The sequence below is a fragment of the Apostichopus japonicus genome, chromosome 14 (genome assembly GCF_037975245.1).
Source record: "Apostichopus japonicus isolate 1M-3 chromosome 14, ASM3797524v1, whole genome shotgun sequence".
In the NCBI taxonomy this organism is placed as follows: Eukaryota; Metazoa; Echinodermata; class Holothuroidea; order Aspidochirotida; family Stichopodidae; genus Apostichopus; species Apostichopus japonicus.
Genome location: NC_092574.1, coordinates 337,763 through 350,790, shown reverse-complemented (window position 1 = coordinate 350,790; position 13,028 = coordinate 337,763). Strand labels below are relative to the sequence as shown.

Sequence of the window (13,028 nt, the reverse complement as noted above, 5' to 3'; positions counted from 1 at the left end):
AGATATATATATATATATATATATTTATATATATATATATATTTATATATATATATATATATATATATATATATATACAAGCAATGCCGTTTTATATTCAGATTACTCATACACCTCGTGTATATAGTTTATGCATGACATATTTGTATATCATATATGTATATCATATAGTAACTAATGTATATGTTACTATTTCATTAAATATAATTTTGTCCGGCATGGCTTTCTGTATGATGTTGTAACGTTCGGCAAGCTCATAAACATATTAGACACTGGTTTTCGTAGGTGGGAATATACAAATGTATGGACCGGGCGGCTGTCAGCAGTGCAGGAGGAAGACATACAAATCACTTTCACCCACATAGGGCCCCGCTAGTAACGCAGTAAATACACATGATGTTGAGGAATCTGCGCGCAACTATTAAATCAGCATCATTTCGAGCGTGAGCAAATATGATTTATTTGTCTCTGGTTGAAAGGTTAGCAGAGCTTGTCGCAAAACAAGTTTTGAAGGTCGTCACGAAAAATAAGTTTCAAGGTTGAGCCTGAACTTAAGAAGTGTTTCAAAGTTACTTGTTAGGCTCACTTTATTGTAAGTTGGGCCCACTATTAGTATCTGTCAAATGCAAGTCGGGTCTCCAGCGTAACGTTGCAGCATTAAATCGCTCCTCGTGATTATTTCAGATTTCAGAGAGCTGTTTGGCAATGATATAGTGTGAGTTTACAGTATTAAACTGTTTACCTATTTTAGCCATGTATATCCTACCATGCAGTCACACAGTGTCTGTATAATGTCTTCTTTCTCTGTCATTAGGCATTCTTTCTGCTTTCAGTCTTCCCTCAAGCACTAGTAGCAGCCTTGGAATTTTGAACTTCTTTGGCCATTAATTCCTATTTTAATAGTAAACAAACAAAACACACTGTTGATTCTTCATAGTTTCAACTTACCAAATATAGTTTCTGTGATTCAACTAATGACATTCCATGCTGACCAAATGATTGTAAAATAAAAGTACTAACAAGTTATTAAATTGTTTGTTAACAGGTGTTGGACTTCTGAAAATGTTTATGATTCTTATGCGGTCAAATAAAATGTCATACACATAGACACAATATTGCTCAACCAATTGCTGAATACTAGTCGGCATGATAAAAGGGTCTGTGGTAGTATACACCTATTAAATGCCCCAATACTAGTGTTTACACGGGTCCAAAAATCGGGAACCGGGTACCCAAGAGCCGCTCCCCGTCGGGTATCCGGGTACCCGGAAAAAAATTGTTTTACCCTCGAGTATCACAATTTTCAAGAAATGACATATTGGATGCCATAATAAATGAATCATATTCTCTACTGACAATGTTTTCATGTTCAAACACGTAGGTGTAAGATAAGGTATAAAACCTTCCTCAATAATTTCTATTTGCTATTGTTTCTTTCATTAACTTGTTAATAACTTCATATAATTAACATTACTACTAACATCGCACTGCCGTCGCGGCTTTTGCTTGCTCTCCACGTCTATTGATCTCACCATATAAATATCCAATTTAGCTCGTAAACAGTTGTTACTACTACTATCTAGCAGGCCCAGGGTTCGCATTAGCCGCGAGATTGTGCGATTCGCACAATTTGATCGCATTTGGAATAAACGATTAGTAAACACTTTAACAGCCACTTGCGATTATTATTTTTTAGTTATCCCGTCTATAATCCGTAAACATCTCATAAAATTCCTTGTCAGCCTTTCCTTCCATGAAATAAACGAATGAATAAATAATAATTTCTTCCACATGGTAGCCAAACACCACACCACACTGAGTCAATGAGAAATCTGCCTAACCATCGATTTGCGATTTTTTTTTAATTTTTTTTTTATATCACACTACGGAGGATGCGGGTAATAAATTAGGAACCGGGTAGTATGGCGTCGGGCGGGTACCCGGATAACCTGTGCAAACACTACCCAATACACACTAAATCAAAAAGTAATGTGATCCCTTAATCTATTTAGCTCTCACAAGCTAAATGCAACCAATAACTGGATAGCTGACAAGTTGGCCATTCATAGCACCCTCAATTTTCTATATCATAACCATGCAGATTGCTTGTTTACTATGAGAGACTGAAGTTTTCCTCACTTGTAAACAAACCTCTTTACTCAGCAGAAATCAATTTCTGTATGCTGTTCCAGGGAAGCCTAAATTGGTCTAAACTTACCTCAACTGACCAAATTTTTGTATCACTTGTACTCTCTTTCATGCTCCTTAACATCCCTGCCAAGAAAACACCAGACACTAATTGATAACATATCAAGAAATTTGTTCTCCTGTTGCTTTTTCTGAATGAGAACACTTGTGGTGGATTGATGTAAATGCTAATATGAGTATGCCATCTTAACTAAAAATTGAAATTTTTAGACTCCACATTAAACCTCTTTTAATGATTGTTTGAGAAGTTGTGACTTATACCCACGGACGTGGCTAGAAGGGGGGGTGGGTGTGGGGGGTGTCTCACCCCCCGAACTTGATAAAACTGACGATAGTTGGAAAATTGGAGTGCGACAGCTGGAATTTCCGACTGTCGCACCACAGTTTATCTAGGCCTATTCATATATTCCTGTGATTGTGAATGACCTAAAAATTGACATTTTCGGTCAAAATTGGCCTTTTATCAGTCATATTTACCATGTTTCCTTGCCACTTTCATAAATTGTATCTCGCGATTCTTATACTCCACCACACAAAACTTGGTATGATTTTGAATACTCCAAAAAACATGCCTAATAGAACTACCGTCATAGGCGTAGGGGCCCAATATGATTTGGGGGGGGGGCTGATCTGGGAAAATATAACCTAAATTGTTCGAGTTTCGCGTGTTACACATGTCAATGTGCATATCATATAGGCATGCACAGGTTTTTACATCGCATGCCAATAACATACAATCATATGCTGTGTAATTATTACCATTCCATATTGGTTAGAATTATTGGGGAAGTCAATACAATATTTATGGTAATAATAATATCAGTTTAACCATTGAAAAACACATTGCAAATTATCTTTCTTTCAGTAGGTAAAAAACATTTGGTTGGGGGAGGCTAATAACTTTGTGAAGTGAGCGCCTTTGTGGCACCTATTCCTCTTGCAAACTTAGATATGAAGAATTTGTGGGACTTGGCTTAAAGGTTGTGTTTGGATGCATTCTCTGAAGATACAAAGGTACTGTAAGCTCTGGCCCATCTACAAAGGTTTAAACCAAGAAGCAAACCTCGCAAGAATCCTTCAGAACTAAACATTGCACGGCAGTCAGGCTTGCATCAGATGTAGATCGGTTCAAGTGCAGCTCATAGAAAGCTCAGCAGCATCTCTCTTCCAAGTCCCGCTGTCAGTACACTACAAAAGTCAGCCAACCAGTTTGGACCTGCAATAGAAGAAATGAATGAAAATGATATATCAGAAAAGGGGTGTATAACGAAGACACTGCAACTGCATGGCCTCTCAAAAGACTCTCCAATTTTTGCAGAATATGATCGTCAATATCATACGTGTTAATGCAAAAAGTAAGACTCCATTTGTTCGTGCAAGCCAATACAGAGATGTAATTGTTGAGAATGTCACCATTGATAAATTTAATTTTGATTACAATCACAGTAACAACTGTAACTTAATTGGTGAAATGAATAGAAGAAGGGGTCACAAGTTGCAATGTCCAGTCCATGAGGGCTGTTCAGTAAAGATGCCAATGTCAAAGATGAACAGAATGGTGGAAAGATTTGTGCATCCAAATTACTTACTGGTAAGAACCCACTAAAGGAGAAGTGCCTAACAATTGATGCTGATGGCAAGGCATGTAAAGGGTTCACTGGTAAAATGGCTGCAGCTACTCATTCTGAAACAGAGAACCATATGCTGTTAGACCAAGTTCACCTACTCAAGTCACTCCGCAGGGCACTGGCTAAAGCAGTACTCTCCTCTGATATGTTACCTGCACAAACTGTGACTAGGAAGCACTTGATACAAAAGTGCATTGCAGAGGACTTGACCTGCCTTGTACTGGCAGAGGTGACTACTTGCAGGAATTAAAGCCCTCAAATACGACCACTGCAAAGTTATGAAGGCTTTATCAACATGTTAAGACTGCCTTGCAAAGTGCTACATTGGAAATCATTCACATTGCCCGAAGCATTCATTTGTATGCAAGAGGGGCAGGAAGTACACATTTCCATTCATGCCAAATGCTACAAAGAGATCTCTGCTAATATCCCACACTGATAGCACACAACTACAGTACTGATTTCGCTTAACTCCCGTTGCAAAAAAAGCAACGATCGATAAAAAAGGTTGAAAATCGATAAAAAAAATTTGAAAATCGATAAAAAACAAATAATTTCATTAAGATTTAGACTACTGTGGGCACGGTTGTCAACTTAGTTTCAACGAAATTTCCACGAAAGTTATCGCGATCAACAACGGCAAAGGCAATTCTAGACATATCAAGGTTGTGACCTACGTTGAATCCTTAGTGTAACTACAGCCGTTTTCAGACTATACCAGAAGTGGCTGAGGAATATTACAAATGTTACAAAAGTTTGATTGTATATAAGACAGAGTAAGTTCTGTACTAGGTGTTTGAAAAATTATTTGGCTAGGATAATAAAAAACTGGTCTTGGTCGATCGTAACAAGTACTTAAGTTAAAGGCTAGTATTAAACTAAGATAAGTTTAAGTAACTCACCAATGAACGCAGCGTCAGAAAAACAAGAAATAAAAAAAAAATTTACACAATGAAACAGTCGTAGCTGGATATCAAAGAGATCTTTTTTTCCAATAAATTCCTGTGTTACTTGACGTACTACAGTACCGTTTACCGCACTCACTTTCAAACCAAAAAATCTCCCCCCGGCTTCAATGCACGCAAAATAAAAAACATCCTGTTATTTTCCCCCTAACCCAGCTACTGTAAGTTGCCCGCGAATGCAGACGAACTGCCCTGGTAATTAAGGTCGCAGCCTGGGTCTGGGCCACCTACAGTATGCTGCTTACATGTGCATTCCCTACCCTGGATATCTCCAGCGACCAAACTTTTTTGAGAGGCCTAGTCCAATCATAAACCTGGCTTTGTCAATTCACGCCTACCATCTGTTAATTAGCATAGTATTTATCTTCGTGGGGGGTTTAGCACTGCAGAACCTTTGGCTGGCTTACTCTAGAAGCAAACATTATTTTGCCCCTACTATTCATAATGGAATGGAAACCTGTGGAAAATGAATATATTTTCATTGCTTATTTGAGTATTGTATATTGGGAAGAGCTGATCAAACATTACTGGGGAGGGCTTTCAACTGGCCTGACAGCATGTAAATTTAATTTAATGAGAAGGGGGTTTTTATGAGTCTCCCGGTATGCGTCACATGAGAAGTAAATGTTTTGTCTTTCGGTTTTATCATCATTTTTCAAGTGGAACAGCTCATAAAATCATATCAATCAAATATCCTTCCTTAGTTTTACTAATCAGGAATGTTTGACAAGGCATGCAATGCATCGTTCGAAAATGTAATTTTAAACTAGAATTGAAAAATGAACAACATAAAACAATATCTGTGAAGCGTGTGGAGCACAACTTTGAATATTTGTTGTGAAAGAAAACATCATGAACAATGTTTACTGCGTAAATAAATGTTGCGGAACTGGTATGGAGAAATTACGTACTGCAGCTTACGTCAGAGAAGCTCATAAATGACACAGGTGGATAGAGCACATCAAAATTCGGTATAGGAAATCCCTACGCAGCTGACAAAAGTCGATATCTCCTTCCGTTTTCGAGTTATAGGCGATTTTGTGTTTTTGCGATATGGTTTTCAGTATATTTTCATTCAATAAAGTCGTTTTTTTTTTGTGTGTTATAAGGGTGTGACCTAACAGATATTTCACTAACCATTTAACCGTATAACCTGCCGGTAGGTTAAACTTTTAAACGCTGTTTCCCGATTGCGGCTTTTTCGACGTAATGTCTCTCAACTTTTAATGAAAATAGGACATTATGAGTACAATAATTAAGGTTTTTTTTTTTCCAAAAAGTAGCAATTCAGGCAACAAGACAATGATCAATGTATGTTAATTACTAATTAGGCCCAATAATATTGCCAACATTACGTGTAATAATTGCTGAAAAGAATAACACACCTGATCAGTATATCGTGGTCTTCAGAAGTTCAGATCACTGAATTTATATAACTCGGCCTTCGGCAACTTCGTAACTTTTGAAGAAAAAAACAATATATTTGTCTATCTATCACAAGATTTTAAACAAAAACTCGCCTAACTTAGCAAACTTACCCACCTTTCCTGCTTACTCATTAAAAGTCATGTTTAGAAAACAAATTACGCACGCACGTGTTGTGGGATGGGTTGTAGCAGCCTCCGATTTCATTTTCTTTCTCTTGTGTCACATACATGATACAGTACTTTACATTTGATACAACAGTTTCTTCAACAACAGCTTCCCAAAATTGGTGTTGCAATAGGTTAAATTTTAACCGGGCAGCGCAGTACCATTCATAATTTGCATATTACACCAAAATTTACATTCAGCGTCCAGATGGCGGAAGAATGTAACATCATGTTCAATGTGTTGTGTCGTTCTCATGGTGCGATGAACTTGGGCAAGTTCAAATGTCAATGACCTACTTATGTTCTATGACCAATGTCAGTGGGAATTATGTGTGTAAAAACTCGAATTTTTCCAAGTGTTATATATATATAGAAGTTTTACGTAAGCGGAGCAAATTTTGGGGCGGCTCTTTGATTGTGAGGAAGCACTTATCTAAGCACCAATATTTGTGAAAAATATCGTAAGGTTTATCATTTTCATTCATATTCTTTTATGTTTGCCGCAATCCCGCCCGCAATGCATGCACAGTATAATACCATGTGTGGAAAAAATGGCTGTATACGTGCGGACCTGAGAGAGCAAACTGGCCTTGTGTTGTTAATGTTATTACGATACTTTCTAGAACGACCATTTGCGTCTTTTGGCATCGACATATTTTCACACAGGATTTCACCATGCCATTGATCGATGTACACGGGTGATATATGTCGCAAATATAAACTGAGAAGACGAATTGATGACACTATCATGAGCTCGTGACTATTGGCCTACTACTATAGTTATATTGAACACATTATTCATGCCTAAAACATCGTTTTTCTGTTTTTTATTGATAGTTTGCAGTACATTACTCAGTTCTTTACATATTTTTAAATAATTTTCATGTTTAAAATGTATTTGATTTTTTTTTTTAATTTTCCGTTTATACAGTTTGTGATTTTCTAAACTGATAGTGCATTTGCGGCCGGTTAAACGGTTAATCGTTTAAACGGTCACACCCTTAGTGTGTTATCTTGTTCGGAAATGATCCGAAATGAATGTAATAACTGTTAAGTTTTTCCACTTCTGGTATAAAATTATTCCATCAAAGTTAACCTGAGTAACATGTCTCATGCCAAATCTATACTAAACAAAATAGAAAAAATAACAAGAAAAAACGCATTTTTGAAAAATGGAAGCGTCCTAGCAGAATGGGCGGGGCATCTTTATTTTGCTTCAAGTAACTGCTTCAAGTGTTTTCGCTCGGAAACAAAGTTTCACACTTCAACTCTTATAAAAAACCAAATTTACATCTCTTAAAAATAACTATATTTTGCAATCTGCAAGTAAACCAAGTTTATTTATGTCCATTCATTGTTATTTAAATGGTTAAACAGCACTCCAACTTATCTGGAAGGGTGCCTCGTGGTACATAGCGTGTACTGCAACCTCCAAGATAGCCTGGCAAAGTTAAGACTTATGTCACTGTGTTTGGGGTTCAGTCAGAAAATGTCCCCCGTCAGTTTTACTACATGTTTCTTTGAGAGTTACTACTCATGCAAGCCTGAGAATGCTTTCAAACGACTGTACCAAAGTCTAATCGATACTAATAAACGAAGTAAAAAAGAATTTCAACGCATCGTTGAAAATTCCACGTAGGAAATGATTGAGATCACCAATCGTTAAAATTCGTTGAATTTCGATAAAAATCGGCAAATTTCGATAAAAAACGAAGAAATTTGTTTATTTTCCTTTTAACAAATTTCAACGGGAGTTAAGCGAAATCAGTACTGTAAATGAAATACCTGAGACACCCACCTGCAGCAAACGTTTATGGTCCACTCAGTTTCAGACTTCCACTCAAAAAGCAGAGGTAGTCAATAATGCTTTCGAGTTTCCAATCCAAAACATAGCACAAGCATTTCACGCAACAGTCAGTACAGGGACCACAGTGCCACAAACATTACAAATAAAGGGCCTGAAGAGTCCATAGCCAGGAAGATGGAAGCTGCAGGATTAGAGGTGAGCTCAAATAGTCTATGTATCCAGACTCTGAAACAGATGCAAAGGAAACAACAGTATGATAGACTATATAACAGAGGCAGAGCATACAGAAGGAGGAGAGCACAACTCAGAGAGAGAGAGAGTACAAGCTACATGGTAGAACTAAAAACATAAACCAGTCCAGTGATTGATGACATATCAGAAAAGATGTCTCCTGTTGCTTTTTGGCACTTTTTCTGAAGAAGCACACTTGGTACGGATTGATATAGATGCTAATAGGAGTATGCCAGCTAAAGTAACAGTTGACATTTCTAAAATCCACTTTCAACCTCTTTTTATGATAGTTTCAGAAGTAATGACTTATATCATTTTTGTTTATCTCTGTCTATTGTGTGAATCTTCATATGGTGTCTCACACATGTTGTACAGTCTATATGAATAATGCAGTACTGAACTTTAAACAAGTGAGAGCCCAATGGTTGACATATTCCCTAGTGTGATTAGAAGTCATTCCATCAGCATGGCTGGCATCTACTGAATGTCTAAATTGTTCTTGGGTCCACACAATGTGTTTTAAGCACAGTCCCTCAGTTGGTGCTACTTATCCCCTCTGGTGGAAACTTGACGCAAGTTGGCCTTCTTCCCTCTGAAAATGTGATCACTCCCTGTATCGAGTAAACTCTGGCCCTAAAATGAAAGAGAAAAAGTTACTTGTTACTTTGGCACTGCTTTTCAAAGGTATTTTGTCAGATTTTGTTGCGAAAACTACTCAGGAGACCTATGTTCTAGCTGTGACCAGATCTAGAATGAGGGCGCTGTTCAAGCAACATTCCTAAATCGTTGTAGTAGATCATATTGACTAGTTTCTCAGTGTAAGTCTTGTCTTGTATCATTCTATGTGCAGCTATTCAACTGCTTAGACTTCCAATAAATGCTTATAACCATTTAAGCATTTGTATACAAACAAACTAGTGAATAGGTCACTGGAATTTTGTTGAACTTTGAGGATAAAAAACTGATTATTATTATGAAGAATGGGTACGGTCATGTACCTCACAACTGATGCTGATGGCAAGGCATGTAATGGATTCAGTAGAACAATGGCTGCAGCTTATCATTCTGATGTAGTACACCTCGTCTTCGTCTTCGATACGGTGACACATCCGCAAAAAGGGACAATATCTCACCACACACACGTCAAGAGAGTAATTAATTAGATCTGACCCGAGTACTGATATAAGTGACAGGATTCACAGAACCACTGGAACTACTAATGAGGTCTGAAGGCAGACTATTCCAATCCCTAATTGTATTTGGAAACCAGAATGAAAACATTTCATGGTTCCTTGCTGCTGTTCATTAGTTCCATTCATAGGGAAATTTCTGACAAAGCCCTAATACAACAACAGTAATTTATGCTCACAAACTTTTGTTGCCAAAGTAATGCTAAGCCCTGATATCAATTGCAACACACATCAGTGTGTGAAGACTATCTACCATTATCATCATACCAAGTTTGACGAAATTCTGACTAGTAATAGTAGCCAAGTAATTGCAATTTGGAGTATTTCACGTTTGACCCCATGACCTCATTAATATTCATGAAATGAGCACCAAAATCAACAGGGTTAATCTACTTACTATGGGCCACCCACTCACCAAGTATGGTAATGATTGGTCATTCCCTTGAGTTATTGTGCATACAAACTTTTCATAACGAAATAATGCTAGGCCCCCCCCCCCTATAAACATGCATGATATCAATTGCAACACACATCAGTGTGTGGAGACTATCTACCAATATCATACCAAGTTTGACGAAATTCCAGTAAATAGTAGCCAAGTTATTGCAACTTGGGAGTTTTTCACGTTTGACCTGTGACCTCATTAATATTTTTTAACTTTGACCTCGTATAACTTCGCACACGAAGGTCACACGGGGGTCAACCAATTGACATTTATGATCAGAAGGCACCTTTGACATCTGAAAATAGCATCGAAACTGTAAAAATCCCCAAAACACGAAAAGGTCACCAGAGGTCAAATTGAGGTCAAGGGTCACCCAGATGCGGGTCGACAACTGGATTACATTGAAGCAACTCCCAACCTTAACGGACAGTTCGTTCTCAAGTTATCACAAAAATACTAGTTTTTTATCATTAATTGACCTTTGGTGACCTCGGATCACATGACCGTTAAGTTTGAAAATATTCCCCTATACCATTTGCAGCTTGTCCCAAAATATCAACCGTGTCACACCTTGGAACTGAGAGTTATTGCATTAAATGTCTGAAAATTAACTTTGACCTCGTATAACTCCGCACAGGAAGGTCACACGGGGGTCAACCCATTGACATTTATGATCAGAAGGTACCTTTGACATCTGAAAATAGCATCGAAACTGTAAAAATCCCCAAAACACGAAAAGGTCACCAGAGGTCAAATTGAGGTCAAGGGTCACCCAGATGCGGGTCGACAACTGGATTACATTGAAGCAACTCCCAACCTTAACGGACAGTTCGTTCTCAAGTTATCACAAAAATACTAGTTTTTTATCATTAATTGACCTTTGGTGACCTCAGATCACATGACCGTTATGTTTGAAAATATTCCCCTATACCATTTGCAGCTTGTCCCAAAATATCAACCATGTCACACCTTGGAACTGAGAGTTATTGCATTAAATGTCTGAAAATTAACTTTGACCTCGTATAACTCCGCACACGAAGGTCACACGGGGGTCAACCCATTGACATTTATGATCAGAAGGTACCTTTGACATCTGAAAATAGCATCGAAACTGTAAAAATCCCCAAAACATGAAAAGGTCACCAGAGGTCAAATTGAGGTCAAGGGTCACCCAGATGCGGGTCGACAATTGGATTACATTGAAGCAACTCCCAACCCTAACGGACAATTCATTCTCAAGTTATCACAAAAATACTAGTTTTTTATCATTAATTGACCTTTGGTGACCTCGGATCACATGACCGTTAAGTTTGAAAATATTCCCCTATACCATTTGCAACTTGTCCCAAAATATCAACTGTGTCACACCTTGGAACTGGGAATTATTGCACTAAATGTCTGAAAATTTACTTTGACCTCATATAACTTCACACACAAAGGTCACCTGGGGTACACCTATTGACATTTTTGATTGGTGAGACGTGAATATAGCATCAAAACTGTAAAAATTCAAACATTTTTTTCTTTGCCCATTTTCTCACCCAAAATACTAGTTTTTTAACATTAATTGACCTTTGATGACCTCGGATCACATGACCGTTAAGTTTGAAAATATTCCTCTATACCATTTGCAACTTGTCCCAAAATATCAACCTTGTTACACCTTGGCCCTGGGAGTTATTGCATTAAATGTCTGAAAATTAACTTTGACCTTGTATAACTTTACACACAAAGGTCACCCGGGTGTCAACCCATTGACATTTTTGATCGGAAGGTACCTTTGATATCCAAATCTAGCATCAAAACCAAACATTTTCTTTTTCGCCCGTTTTCTCCCAAACTAAGCACATTTTTTCTAATGTGACCTTTGACCTTTTGACCTTGGTTTCAAATGTAGTTTGATCTGCTGATTCCAAAAATCAACACGATAAGTCTGTACAGCCATCCTAACTCCGACCGAAAACTTTGACCCCTTATAAGTTCGCACACAAAGGTCACACGGGGGTCAACCTATCGATATTTATGATCGGAAGGTACCTTTGACATCTGAAAATAGCATCGAAACTGTAAAAATCCCCAAAACATGAAAAGGTCACCAGAGGTCAAATTGAGGTCAAGGGTCACCCAGATGTGGGTCGACAATTGGATTACACTGAAGCAACTCCCAACCCTAACGGACAATTCGTTCTCAAGTTATCGCAAAAAAACTAGTTTTTTAACATTAATTGACCTTTGGTGACCTCACATCACATGACCGTTAAGTTTCAAAATGTTTCCCTAACCAGTTCACAACTTGTCCCAAAATATCAACCTTGTCGCACATTGGCACTGGGAGTTATTGCAGTTTTAGTATTTTGGGTTTTTGGACCATAACTGACCTTTGGTGACCTTTGTGGGCACCAAAAACAATAGGGTTCATCTACTCACTATGGGCCACCCACCCACCAAGTTTGATCATGATCAGTCAATCCCTTGTTGAGTTATCGTGCATACAAGCTTAAGCGTCACACACACACACACATACATGTATAGGCTCCCAAATGGGGACAACTGCTCAACACAGGAGAATTGGGGACATGATGATATAACTTTGTACTTCCTACTGCTTGCGTAAAATAGCTCTTAAATAATATTAAAGGTACCAGCTTAACACTAAAATCTGTTTCTTGTCCATTTTCTATGAATTATTGAACTTGGTTCTACACATACCATGTGGGGACACACTGTGTCACCTAACTGGGGACTTGGTGTGTCACCTAACTGGGGACTTGGTGTGTCACCTAACTGGGGACTTGGTGTGTCACCTAACTGGGGACTTGGTGTGTCACCTAACTGGGGACTTGGTGTGTCACCTAACTGGGGACTTGGTGTGTCACCTAACTGGGGGCTTGGTGTGTCACCTAACTGGGGACTTGGTGTGTCACCTAACTGGGGACTTGGTGTGTCACCTAACTGGGGACTT

At 38.2% G+C, this 13,028-nt stretch overlaps 1 protein-coding gene across 1 annotated transcript in view; it reads right to left on the bottom strand.

Annotated features, from left to right (window-relative positions):
* Nucleotides 1-13,028, bottom strand: part of LOC139979390 (gamma-adducin-like) — a 481,086-nt gene that overhangs the window by 243,167 nt on the left and 224,891 nt on the right. Inside the window, exons 8-10 of the mRNA XM_071990137.1 lie at nucleotides 8,192-9,064; nucleotides 3,272-3,424; nucleotides 767-891 (exon numbers count right to left, since the gene is read on the bottom strand). The gene's annotated coding sequence lies outside the window, so the exon portion shown is untranslated. The remainder of the gene's footprint in view (nucleotides 1-766; nucleotides 892-3,271; nucleotides 3,425-8,191; nucleotides 9,065-13,028) is intronic.